The sequence below is a fragment of the Herpailurus yagouaroundi genome, unplaced genomic scaffold, assembly GCF_014898765.1.
Source record: "Herpailurus yagouaroundi ecotype Mexico unplaced genomic scaffold, PumYag 216, whole genome shotgun sequence".
NCBI classification, from domain to species: domain Eukaryota; kingdom Metazoa; phylum Chordata; class Mammalia; order Carnivora; family Felidae; genus Herpailurus; species Herpailurus yagouaroundi.
Genome location: NW_024412447.1, coordinates 6423511 through 6437373, shown reverse-complemented (window position 1 = coordinate 6437373; position 13863 = coordinate 6423511). Strand labels below are relative to the sequence as shown.

At 46.6% G+C, this 13863-nt stretch overlaps 1 long non-coding RNA gene and 1 other non-coding gene across 3 annotated transcripts; both read right to left on the bottom strand.

Annotated features, from left to right (window-relative positions):
* Positions 1-5890: 5890 nt before the first annotated feature.
* TRNAW-CCA (transfer RNA tryptophan (anticodon CCA)) lies at positions 5891-5962 on the bottom strand. The gene has a single exon. It is a non-coding gene; the product is annotated as a tRNA-Trp (tRNA).
* Positions 5963-6444: 482 nt separating this feature from the next.
* LOC121017597 (uncharacterized) lies at positions 6445-12571 on the bottom strand. 2 transcript variants are annotated; one of them, XR_005784825.1, is made up of 3 exons: positions 12200-12571; positions 10709-10791; positions 6445-6822 (listed from the first exon to the last, which is right to left on the bottom strand). It is a non-coding gene; the product is annotated as an uncharacterized LOC121017597 (long non-coding RNA). The 2 variants fall into 2 exon arrangements; XR_005784824.1 differs by lacking the exon at positions 6445-6822 and having other exon boundaries at positions 10440-10791; positions 12200-12567.
* Between the last annotated feature and the right edge of the window lie 1292 nt (positions 12572-13863).

Here is a 13863-nt window from a genome sequence, read left to right as displayed (position 1 = left end):
AGACAAACTCCTTAGCACAATTTATAAAACCCTACATAATCTGGCTGTGCCAATCCTGAATTACCTACTATCTTCCTTTCATTCTCGAAACTCCTCTATTACATAGGCTTTTTAGTAACTCACACATCCCAAATTCTTTGCTGTCCTTTACACATTCCCTTTATTTAGAATCTCTCTCTACCATCCTTCAGATTTCAGTTCAAAAGTCACTTCAGGCAAGCTTTCCCTGAACTCCTTCCCCTTAATTCAAATTGATTTTCTCACAGAACCTTGTTCATTCTCTTTGTAGACTTGCCACAATTTGTAATTATACATTTATTTTTTTCTGCTGCATTTTTTAATGTATACCTTCCTTACTTGACGGTAAGCTCCATGAAGACAGAGACCATGCATATTTTGTGCATCAGTGTCCCAGTGTCAAGCACAGATCCTTGTCAACAAAGTTGAGTGCTGAGAAGATGTCATTCCACGATTATGAATCCCAGCTTCAGCTAGGTCCTAGCATAATTTAGCAGTCCTTTGTTTATCCATAGCTATCTCCTTTTATAAGTGGTTGTCTCCCCTTCTGACTCCATTCTGAGCAGCCATTCCAAATACTGCTTTACTAAACTCTACTTCATGACCAACCCCTCTCTCTTAGTCAATGAGTTCACCACCATTTATTTCACAGAACAATGACAGGTTTTGAGGTAGGCATAAATCCAACTTTGGGTTAATTTTATGTTTCTACTTTAGGGGGTGACAAGATAGTTGGTGAAACATTTCTTGGTGCCTCGGTGAGGATGTGTCTGGAAGAGATTATAATGCATTTGAATTGGTAGGCAGAGTAAAGAAGATGTTCTCATAAATGCTAGTGGGCATCATCCAATCCATCAAGGGTCTGAATAGAATAAAAGGACAGAGGAAGGACATATTTGCTCTCTCTGCTGGACCTGAGACATCCATCTTCTGCCCTTGGACATTAGCACCCCTGGTTGTTGGGTCTTCTGACTTGGACTGGAATTTACACCATTAACTCCCCTGGTTCTAGGCGTGGACTAGAACCTATTACCAGCTTTCCTGGATCCCTAGCTTGCAGATGGGACTTCAGCCCCACAATTGCAGGAGCCAATCCCTAATCATAAATCACATTTTATCTATCGATATATTTCCTATGGGTCCTGTTTCACAGAAGAATTCTGACTAATAAAACTTCCCTGTACTCAATCCCAAAGTCATGGGGTATCTAAAATATTTGGGAATGGGGCGCCTGGGTGGCTCAGTCCATTGAGTGTCCAACTTCGGCTCAGGTCATGATCTCTCGGTCAGTGAGTTCGAGCCCTACGTCGGGCTCTGTGCTGACAGCTCAGAGCCTGGAGCCTTTTTTGGATTCTGTCTCCCTCTCTCTTTGTCCCTCCGCTGCTCACGCTCTGCTCTCTCTGTGTCTTAAAAATGAATAAACGGGGGCGCCTGGGTGGCGCAGTCGGTTAAGCGTCCGACTTCAGCCAGGTCACGATCTCGCGGTCCGTGAGTTCGAGCCCCGCGTCGGGCTCTGGGCTGATGGCTCAGAGCCTGGAGCCTGTTTCCGATTCTGTGTCTCCCTCGCTCTCTGCCTCTCCCCCGTTCATGCTCTGTCTCTCTCTGTCCCAAAAATAAATAAACGTTTGAAAAAAAAATTTAAAAAAAATAAACGTTTAAAATTTAAAAAAATATACATTTGGGAAGTGGAAGGAGGCACCGATTACATCAAGGGTGTCTTTCCTTAGGTGTATCTTAACCACGCCTAGAGTTATAACATTATTGTTCAAAATCTTTGCTGCCCCTCCTTGCAAGAGGATCATACTTTCCTGCCCAGTTGAATTCAGGCTTGGATCTGTGACTTGCAATAACCTTCCCTTGAGAGAGCGAGCCATCCTTTTCTGTTTAAGAGTCAGATTCTAGTCTGCCATTTCTTTTCCCTCTGCCATGAGACTTAGAATATCTCATATAAGACTGTTCCATCAGTCTGGGTTCTGGAGTGCAGACATGGACACCTAGCATGAGTAGGAAAGACACCCTGCTTGTTGTCCACTGAGAATTTTCAGGTTGTTTGATTCTATAGCATAACCTAGCTCATACCTTCAGAGATGCCTTCTGAGCACTTTTTGGGCAATACTTTTCAAATGAATGTATGCTTGTTTATCTTGTTTTATTTTTTAAGTTTATTTATTCTGAGAGAGAGAGCAGGGTAGGGGCAGAGACAGAGGGAGAGAGAGAATCCCAAGAAGGCTCTATGCTGTCAGCATGGAGCCCAAACTGGGGTTCAATACCACAAACTGTAAGCTCCTGACTTGAGACAAAGTCAAAAGACCAACCCATTCAACCGACTGAGCCACCCAGGCACACCTATCTTGTTTTGTTTTAAATAATGAAGGAAAATAATTTTCCCATCAACATGTTCCCCAACATAATCATAACAGGCAGCTTTAGGTCCTTTAAGCTTAAAATACAAAATACAAATAAAAGCTTAACTGCAAAATTTTAATAAAGATGATTAAATTAACAGGACATCTTTCTGCAGTGTGATGTGCAGATACTCATGATACTACCACTGTTCATAAAGCCTTACAAAGACAGTGAATACACTCTGACTGAAGGCACTTCTCAGCTTGAATCTAAAAACCACAGACAAGGAACACACAATATACACAGAAATGATCCAGGAGTGGTTGTCACAGTTTTTTCCTAAAAAGTAGATTTTACTGTTTCCCCTGAGTCTAATACATGCAGGTTTCTTTTACATTTTCATATCTCTGATATCCAGAAGTGCCTTACAATTGTTGGTCAGGTGTCACTGGTGAGTAGTCACCACATCATGGATATCAACAGCATGGAAGAAAATCCCAGAGACAACAGTGGAGCATACTTAAGAGTACTTAAGAGTTGCCATATTACCAATACGCTTGGTAAGAGTAGCCAAAAAAATACCATGGGAAAACATGGGCACAGACAACATTGAGTGGGAAAATGATTCAGAAAAACAGAATTCTGAAGGTGAAGAGTCTAGCAATGCCTTCATCATTTTACTCTCCTTTTTTATGTGAGTATAAGAAAAGAATGTATCATTAAAGGGGTGCCTGGGTGACTCAGTCGGTTAAGTGTCCCACTCTTGATTTTGGCTCACGATTGACAAGACGGAGCCCCTTGTTGGGCTCTGCACTGACAGCACAGAGCCTGCTTGTACCTACTGTACCCTGGGGACTGAGTTTGAGCTTAGTGTCTTCTCCCACATGACGTTTGAGTTGGTGATTTTTGTCAACAGTTCTCCCATTTACTCTTTTTGTTTGTTGTGTTCAAATTTTCCCCAGCTGACTGTTTTCTTCCCCCAACTGGGTCCCAACCAAGGCCATGATTTCTGTGACATTATTTACCATATCTCTTCTGCCTTCTTAGTAGGGTGCTATTAGTCTTTCAGAGACAAGGGTGTGATAATAGTTAAGTACTCAGTTGTTGGGGCACCTGAGTGACTCAGTTAAGCATCCAACTCTTGATTTTGGCTCAGTTCATGATCTCACGGTTCATGGGTTCAAGCCCAAGTCAGGCTCTCTGCTTAGGGATTCTCCCTCTCTCTGCTCCCTCCCCCACTCATGCTCTCTCTCTCTCTCTCTCTCTCTCTCTCTCAAAATAAATTTAAAAAACAAGTAAACATATTTTACTCTTTAAAAGAAAAAGGTAGCAATTGCCTTCTTTTTAAAACAGAACAAACCAACCACATAGTCTTTGTCAAAGGTGCAGTTCAAGAACGCTCTGTGTTAACGGCTGGAAGAGAGTCCCCATCCCCACCACGTGGTCGCCTCAGTGTTTGCCTCCCTCTTGGGTCGTTTCTGTCACGGGTACAAATCTTATCAGACATACAAAGAGAATGGTACTTCCCTGAAAGTCCAGTCTGTTTTGTTCTCTGGCCTGTCCCCAGCTCCTACAACAGTGCTTGAATATCCTGGAACATTTTGTGTGTGCATTATGCTATTATGATTATGCAAATGTTTGGGAAATGAATTAGGAAAACTGCTCTGAGTCACTGTAAAGAGGGGGAAACCTTCAGAAGCAAAGAAACTCACCCACAGCAGTGCCTAAGTTTCTCTTTACAGAAGGCAAGGGATGATGGGGGCGGGGTAAGGGGGAAGGTGTAGGTCAGGTCCAGGCATTTGAACTTAGGGAAAGGACGGATGGTCAAGGTTGACTGTTTCTAGGCATATGACTTGGGGAGTCAGTTCTGCAGGTCCCTTCCAGGAATGTGAACGTAGGGAGGAACAGGGATGACAGGTCGGGTCCCCGAGCCACTTCTGTGTCCTCTGAGTAGGACTTGGCTCCAGCTAAGAACCCAGAATGCTCCCAATCTGAGATCCCAGGAAGATGATTGACCTTCATGTGAATTTCCTTCCATTTGCTCCCGCCCGCTTTCCCTGGGTGGGTAGAATTTCACCTAGCGCCTGCCGCTTCTGAGGACGCTCCTGTGTCAAAAGAACTCTCCCCAGTTCACCTCACATTCCTTCTGAATAAAATTTGTTCTAGGGGATGCTAGAACCTGAAGTTCTTCAGAAGAGGCGGGCCCAGCAGCACTGTGGGAGATGGATAGCGGTACCTTCAAACCTCCAGGGAGGGGAGGCTGTTTCTGAACGGTGAAGGCAAGAATTCTCTGAGGCACCCTCCCCTCCTGTTTACCTCTACTTTACGGACCTTTTCATCTTGCTTTGTATATCTCCATAACGAAAGGACCAGAAGCCCAGAGAAGCCCAAGCTGTCTGGTGCATGGATAGCAAATATTAACCGCTGCAACTGAGAACTGAGGAAATTACCAGATGTTAAATGCACAAAGAGGATCTGGTGCCAGCACCACGGTAATGCATCTCACTGGCTCAGAAGGTTGTGTGTTCACATCACTTTAGCTTCAAAGGAAGTGCTATGCTGTCGATTCCAAGATTTCATCAGGCATTCACAATTTTAGAACCAGTACCTAGAGCGCTGCCTGGCTCATTCAGTAGAGTGAGACACTCTTGATCTCAGGGTCTTGAGTTCAAGACCCACGTTGGGTTTGGAGATTACCAAAGAAAGAAAGAGGGAAAAAAAAATCCCTAGAACATTTTTTTTTTTTTAAGCTCAGCAAAGGACAGACTTTTAAACTGAAAGGGGAAGTGAGGCTGGTGTAATGAAAGCTTAATCATGATACGTCCACCTCGATCTCTGTTTCTGCTGGGTTTCTCCTTGCTCTCAGGTCATGGCAACTGGTTTGTATCTGAAACCTGATAGTTTCAAATCTCAACTGGAAGGACGATTTTTAATGAATCCTGAATTAAAAGGTGGTAAATGCCAGGGCAATTTCCACTCTCAGAAAGTTCAAGAACAGCATCCTCAACATAATACATTTTGAACCAACCTCACAATATTTTCTCTTTAACCACAATGTTCAGAGACTTTCGACAGGAAGCTCAAACCATGAAAACTGTGTGTGTGTGTGTGTGTGTGTGTGTGTGAGCTTGTGGGGGGGGGGGGAGGGGGGGAAGAACTGGAAAACCGACGTCTTCTTCAAAATGACACAAAAGCAACCAGAGAGATTGTGCCATGCCCGGCTAGCGACCCAGCAAAACTACTTTTACACCAGAGTGAATTCATTAGGAAAGTCTGCCCTGTTTTAATGTCTTCTCTGAAGCATAGTCCCGATAAGGATAGGGACACAACGACCTATATGTCTGCTCCTGTGGGGGGTTTTCCCTTCCAGGTCATCCTCACCCTTCAGTTTAAGTGCCTGTCCATCGCTGAGTTGTTCCCAAGAAGTCCCTTTGGACTAAAGAAAAAGAGAAAGCCCAAGGTTGGGAGGGTAGCAGACAGACGCTTACGTATTGATTCAGGTGGCCAAACAGAAAAGCCACAGCTGTGACCCCGACGTGATTTGAACACGCAACCTTCTGATCTGGAGTCAGACGCGCTACCGTTGCGCCACGAGGTCGTGAAAGCTGCCCGGGTTTTTGTCCTTTAGGACAACATGCATTTCAGCAGTTGTCAGGTGCAGCGTCCGGTATTTTTTTTTTTTTTTTTTTACACTGCTTTTATTTTGACTTGGGACTGGCTATGAGCTCTCTGTCCCTTTTATAACGGGGCTATTCAAAGCAAAATGTAAATGTAAATGTAGCAAAGGAGGAGCTGAGGGCTGGGAGGATACTCGTAATTCGGGAAAGCCACCTCCCCAGGGCTTTTAGGGAGCGTTGCCTGTGGAAATGCCAATCGCAGCTCCCAGGGAAGGGAAGAGCGGAGCCAGGGGCGCGGGTCTCTTCTCTCCAAGTCCTTCAGCAGGCGGAGCAACAGGAGGATTTGCGCTCCGGTCACACCTAAGCAGCGAGACTACTTCCGTTTCTCAAAGAGGGCACTTAGAAGTTTCTTTTTCTCTTTTGCTAAAAAGAAAAAAAAAAATATAGAACAAAGGCCCACATATTCATTGTAGAAGGCTTATTAGATACGGGGGCGGGGGGAACACTACAATAAGTAGGTTGAGCACTGCTGACACAAAAGACCCAGGGGTCGAGGAGGGGAGAGTGATGCTTTGCGGTTGGGATGTGGGGCGTGACCACGGGTAATACGTTTCCGTAGCAGCGCAGCGTTCATTGATTGCGCTGAGTGAATGGAGAGGAGCCGGCATCAGGGAGATTGTGGACGCAGGAGGCATGTGACAGCCGGGTGTCTCCGACGTGGGCATCATAAAGGCTCTCTGAGTGAAATACCAAGACTGATCTCGTCATATCCTTGCCGGTGTAACTGGAAACCTTCCACTTCTGCGTTTTAGGACGCCCAGACCAGAATGATGATTTTGAGCTGGGAACAAACAGTAGTTTAGGTACTTCCTCATTCGTGGGTCACAGACAACCTGTCAGACTAGCTTTGTTGGGGACATTTTATTTTTTTAATTTATTTTTATTTTTTTACATCCCAGTTAGTTAGCATATAGTGCAACGATGATTTTAGGAGTAGATTCCTTAATGCCCCTTACCCATTTAGCCCATCCTCTCTCCCACAACCCCTCCAGTAACCCTCTATTTGTTCTCCATATTTAAGAATCTTTTATGCTTTGTCCCCCTCCTGTTTTTATATTATTTTTTCTTCCTTTCCCTTAGGTTCATCTGTTCTGTGTCTCAAAGTCCTCATATGAATGAAGTCATATGATTTTGTCTTTCTCTGGCTAATTTTGCTTAGCATAATACCCTCTAGTTCCATCCATGTAGTTGCAAATGGCAAGATTTCATTCTTTTTGATTGCCGAGTAATACTATATATATATATATAATCACACCTTCTTTATCCAGTCATCCATCAATGGACATTTGGGCTCTTTCCATACTTTGGCTATTGTTGATAGTGCTGCTATAAACACTGGGGTGCATGTGCCCCTTGGAAACAGCATACCTGTATCCCTTGGATAAATACCTAGTAGTGCAATTGCTGGGTAGTTCTAGATTTTTAATTTTTTGAGGAACCTCCATACTGTTCTCCAGAGTGACTGCACCAGTTTGCATTCCCACCAGCAGTGCAAAAGAGATCCTCTCTCCCCGCATCCTCACCAACATCTGTTGTTGCCTGAGTTGTTCATGTTAGCCATTCTGACAGGTGTGAGGTGGTATCTCATTGTGGTCTTGATTTGTATTTCCCCTGATGATGAGTGACATGGAACATTTTTTCATGTGTCGGTTGGCCATCTGGATGTCTTCTTTGGAGAAGTGTCTATTCATGTCTTTTGCCCATTTCTTCACTGGATTATTTGTTCTTTGGGTGTTGAGTTTGATAAGTTCTTTATAGATTTTGGATACTAACCCTTTATCTGATATGTCATTTGCAAATATCTTCTCCCATTCTGTCTGTTGCTTTTAGTTTTGCTGATGGTTTCCTTCACTGTGCAGAAGCTTTTTATATTGATGAGGTCCCAGTAGTTCATCTTTGCTTTTGTTTCCCTTGCCTCTGGTGACTTATTGAGTAAGAAGTTGCTGCGGCCAAGATCAAAGAAATTTTTGCCTGCTTTCTTCTCGAGGATTTTGATGGCTTCCTGTCTTACATTGAGGTCTTTCATCCATTTTGAGTTTATTTTTGTGTCTGGTGTAAGAAAGTGGTCCAGGTTCATTCTTCTGCATGTCGCTGTCCAGTTTTCCCAGCACCACTTGCTGAAGAGACTGTCTTTATTCCACTGGATATTCTTTCCTGCTTTGTCAAAGATTAGTTGGCCATATGTTTGTGGGTCCATTTCTGGTTCTCTATTCTGTTCCATTGATCTGAGTGTCTGTTTTTGTGCCAAGTTGGGGACATTTTAAACTGAAGACTTGAGGTCTCTGGTTCTAGGCTGCCTTTCTACATGGGCCTTACTTTTTACCACATACCCAGACCCCCTGGAGTAAATTTAGAAGGTCCTATGCCATTTATAAGAGAGTACACACAGTAAAGCTTCCATTGTACATGCTGCAGTGAATTTGCTGCAGCGACAGAAGAACCAGACTTCACTCTGCCAGCATTTCTCAGAGCTTGGACCGAGTCACTAAAATTTGCAACAAGAAGAAAAGTATCTTTTTGTTGTTTCAAAAATGGTTTAATTTTTCAAATACAGCAAATGATTTTAGTTTTAAATTGAAGATAGGGACTTATGAGATGTAAAGCATCTATAGATATATGTCCTTTCAATGAGAGTCCATTTTATTACTTTTTTAATGTTTATTTTTGAGAGAGAGAGTGTGAGTCGGGGAGGCACAGAGAGAGAGGGAGACACCAAATCTGAAGCAGGCTCCAGGCTCTGAGCTGCCAGCACAGAGCCCTACGTGGGGCTGGGGCAAACGAACCGTGAGATTGTGACCTGAGCAGAAGTCAAATGCTTAACTGAGCCACTCAGTTAAGGCACCCCTAATGAGAGTCCACTTTAAAGTAAAAGAACAGTCAGGGTGCCTGGGTGGCTCTGTCAGAGCGTGTGACTCTACTGGGCTTGTAAGTTCAAGCCCCACCTGGGATGTACAGATTACTTTAAAATAAAATCTTTAAAAATAATTTGAAGTAACAACAGTAAACTGAGTATGGCCAGGACAAGGACTTGATCATTTCTATGTCTGAAATGAGGAATTCTCCCACAGCTCCAAACTGGGTGTGTGGATTTCTATTCCCCCAAGGAGACCTCTAACACCAAATGCCCTCGCAGGATATCAAATAGATCTCAGTGAAAAGATAAATGAAAGAATTAAGATAATTGTAACATATAACATTTAAGGGGAATGCTTGCTATAAGCCTCCTGCCCCTTCTAAGTATATTGTTGATCTTCTTACATACTCTCTGTGGTAGACAGTGTTATTATGAGTCCTACTTCTCTGGAGAGGAAATGGAGAAACAGAAGATAAGCAAATTGCCCAAAATGATTCATCTAAGGAAGCGGCAAAAACAGTTCCAGCTTTTCCGTCATTGCCCAGTTAGAAGAGTCTAGGGTGAACAAGTTTCCCTCACAACTTGGATGGGTCATTTATCCTGGGTCACTCTTGGGAGTGAAAACTCCAAACCCCTCCATTACATCCATGGGGATTGTCTCTAAGAGGAGGCCTTGTTTTATTTTTATTTTTTTTTAAGTTTATTCATTTATTTTGCGAGAGTGTGTGTGAGTAGGAGAGGGGCAGAGAGGGAGAGAGAGAGAATCCCAAGAGGCTCCATGAGCTCTATCTCACCAATCTTGAGACCATGACCTCAGCTGAAAGCAAAAGTCAGAGGCTATACCGACTGAGCTACCCAGGTGCCCCAAGGAGTCCTTGTTTTAGAATGGAGTTATTTGGGACGCCTGGGTGGCTCAGTCTGTTGAGCAGCTGACTTCAGCTCTAGTCGTGATCTCATGGGTTCGAGCCCGGAGTCCAGCCTGGTGTTGAGCCCTGGGTTGGGCTTTGTGCTGACAGCTCAGAGCCTGTAGCCTGGTTCAGATTCTGTGTCTCCCTCTCTCTCTGCCCTCCCCTACTCACACTCTGTCTCTCTCTCTCTCAAAAATAAACAAACATTAAAAAAATAGAGTGGAGGTATTTGTTCAAGTAGTATGGAAGAACAGGTGGTTCACTCTTTTTTTTTTTTTCCTGCATATGTATTGATTTTTTTAAAGCTTTATTTTATTTTAAGTAGGCTCCACACCCAGCGTGGAGGCCAAGGCAGGGCTTGAACTCGGGAACCTGAGATCAAGATCTGAGCTGAGATCAAGAGTCAGAGGCTAGGGGCGCCTGGGTGGCTCAGTCGGTTAAGCATCTGACTTCAGCTCAGGTCGTGATCTCACGGTTCTCATGGGTTTGAGCCCCATATCAGGCTCTGTGCTGACAGATCAGAGCTGGAGCCTGCTCCAGATTCTGTGTCTCCCTCTCTCTCTGCCCCTCCCCTGCTCGTGCTCTGTCTCTGTCTCTCAGAAATAAATGTGAAAAAAAAAAAAAAGAGTCAGAGGCTAGGCGCCCGCTGCACATGTACTATTTTTTATTGACATATAACACTGTATTCGCTTCAGATAAACAATAGAATGATTTGATATATGTATATATTGTGAAATGGTCCACTCTTTTATAGATGTAAATTTTCATCAATTTCCCACATAGCGGCTCAGTGCCAATTCGGCCCAATGATCTGTAATGAGCTCTTAAGTGTAACTGTCAGGAACAATCCTGAGACTTCCCACGACGAAAAGCACAGAGCTTTGAGGTCAAGACGTGGTTCTCACCTCATGGTTCGTCTTCCTTCATGGTCGCTCAGTTCTGAAAATGTATCAGTAGTGTCTGCACGGGAACGCACTTGCAGCTGATCCTGTCATGGGGAATACAAGTATCTCTGGAATAAACTGCACCCCACCCCCGCCCCGTTCATAACCTGAAAAATCATTGCTTGTGCCCCTAGGCCCTCCATCCGAGGGAGGGGTCATCACGGCGATCCCCTCCGGCCTTTCTCTGTGGCCTTCCAGGCTCCGGATGTCTGCAGTGCCTGATCCCCCACGCGTGCCAGGTGGCGGGCATGGGGAGAAGGGAAAAGGAGGGGATGCAGGTGCCACCGATCGCTCCCTCCATCATGCGGGTGAGCTCCTCCTCCCCCGCGTTCCCCCCCCCCCCCCCCGACAGCGGTCTCCGCGGCTCGCCAGGCCCTGCTCTCCAATTCACGCGCTCCAGCCGCTCCAGAGCCTCTCCAGAAGCCAAGCGCTCTGCCCCGGGCTCTCCCCTCGCAGATGCGACCTCGGATCAGACCCTGGGACCCTACGTGGCACCCATTGAGTTCAAGCCAATCACCTCAGTGAAAGGGAAGGGGATTTCCCCCGGGGAATTTAGCGGCAGAGTATCAAGGACCACCCGCCCAGCATTGGGTCCCTGCGCCACTGGTGGGGGTTCAGATCCCAACAAGGAAAGCCCACCCCGGGAAGGTGGGAGTTACAGAACCAGACGCAAGGTCAGGGTCATCCCCGACTCCGGTTGCTTGGGACCAACAGTCCAACTTGGAGGTACACACCGTTTGAGGCTCAGTTATACTCCGCAGACACCATCCATGGTCCGCAAGTACCCTAAAGAAAACCTGAAATGAACCTTGGAGAGAAGGTTCAAGGACGCACGAAACCGTTTAGATGCAAAAGAAAAAAAAAAAGAAAGGGTCCACACGATCCGCCTGCAGGACTCTACCCAGCCTTCCTCCCCACGCCCCCACGCTTTCCGGCTGGAGGCGCCAAGAGTGGAGCGAGGCTGGGACGAGCAGGGGGTTGGGCTGGACGCCGCTAGGGGTGAGGCCAGAGCCTGGCCCCTGGCGCGCTTCCACCTGCGGAGCGCAGGCTTCTGCTCCGGGGAGGCGGGGAGGCCTGGGCTCAGGGAAGGGGAGGGTCAAAGAGAAGTTAGCTGCCCACCTCTGCCTGGGCGAGAGTGATACGGCCCTGAACACGGGTGTTCGCCACATCGAAGTGACTGTCTGGGAGCCCCCTTCCCACTTTGCGCATCGACTTCCCTTCTCAACCCAGACGCTGGCGCCCAGAAGTTTAGGAGGTAGAGGCCGCTTCCAAGGCGTAGCGGCCTACCGATCTCCCTTTCCCCAGAGGCGGGGCGGAGAAGGGAGCAGACGGTCATCTGTGGGCCCCAATCGCCCATTGTTGAGGATGGAGGCCCCCACGTCGCCTCCGCACCTGGCTCGTCTTGAAAAAATAATTTTTTAAAGCTTATTTGTTTGTAATATCTACACCCACCGTAGGGTTCTAATTCACGACCCGCGAGATCAAGAGTAGCACAGTCCTCCGACTGAGCCAGCCAAGCTTCCTCGGGCTTGAAATCTTGAAGGGTCCACTAGAGACACTGCACGAAAACCGCCAGGACCAAGGAAGGTGAAGGCCAGTGCACTGGCTGGCGGAGGCAGGATGGAGAGGCCCCTCCAGTCTCCCCAGGGCGCAAAGGTGCCCGCATTGCCTTCCGGGCGGGGAAGGTGGGGAGGAAGAGCGCCGGTATTAGGCCTGGAAAGATGGAGAATTCCGGGGGAGCGCGGGAGAGTCCGAAAGGGCAAATCGGCCCTCTAGTCTTGTTATTCTTCGGGCAGAGGATGACTTCTCTGCGGGAGTCAGGTGGGGATGGTGACTAGCACCAAGTCCCATTGTGACGTGCCCGGAGCCTCAGCTGAAGATTGGCGGGGTGTGTGGGGGCGGGGGGAGGGGGTGGTGGTGGTAGTAGAGGGGTGGGAATAAAAGCCCCGGTCGCCAGGACCTGTACTGGACACAGTCTTGGCGCCCAGTGGAGGCCCTCCAGCTTTTGTCCTTCTGCTGGTCCCTTCCTTCCTGGAGCCCTTTAAAGCTGACTCTACAGAGGTGACCGTTCTGACCTGCTGCTCCTCTCCTGAGTCTCAGGCATAGACTCAGGATCCCACTTCTCACCGTATCTACTTCTACCCTTGAGGAAGCCAAAGAAAAAGTAGGGAGGGGCGCCTGGGTGGCTCAGTCGGTTGCACTTACGTTGTCCGACTTCGGCTCAGGTCATGATCTCAGTGTTGGTGGGTTCGAAACCAGCCTCCGGCTCTGTGCTGACAGCTCAGAGCCTGGAGCCTGCTTTGGATTCTGTGTCTCCCTCTCTCTCTGTATCCCTCCCCATGCCCCACCCAACTCTGTCTCTCAAAAAGTAAAATAAAATAAAAAAAAAACATTAAAAAGAAAGAAAATAAAAAGTAAGGAAACACCAGGCTGAACCCCATTGGCTTCAGAAGGAAATACCCAACTTCCAATCCTGTTGGAGAGCACATCACCGGAACAAAGGACATTGTGAGACAATGACCCCAGTGTTATGGGAAATCTCAGACAGCTTGGAAAACTCTGGCCGACAAGGGAAATTGAAGTGACTGTACGAAAGCGTTGTCAGCAGTAAGATCTGTTTGCAGAACACATGAGTGAAAATGAGCGTCAGAAGGAACAGATGCCAGGTATTCCTCACAGCAAGGCTTTTGCAGCTTTTGAGAAAAGATGCAGACCTCTTCCCAATCCAGAGAACAGAGGGGTCAGGTGGGCAGGAGCTGGGCAGACCTTGAGGAGACTGAATCCTGACAAGTCCTTACCGCATGTGGCACAAACCAGAGATGAAAATGTAGGTAGAACCTTTGAACAACAATAAAAATCAGAGCCCTAATGAGCACTGTGGTCAGAGGTTCTGGGTCTGCAAAAGGAGAAGAAAGAAAAAGAAAGGGAATGCTAAACACTTGGGCTCGTGCCCATCCTAGGAAGTGTCAGGGCCCTTGTGGGTGATGTGACAATCACATTTCAGGATAAAATGAGATTAGTTCACCAGGTCCCTGTAATCTTAAATACAGTCATCCCCCACCCACCACCACCACCACACACACCCCTGCCCCAGACAGTCTGTCAATTCCAATCAC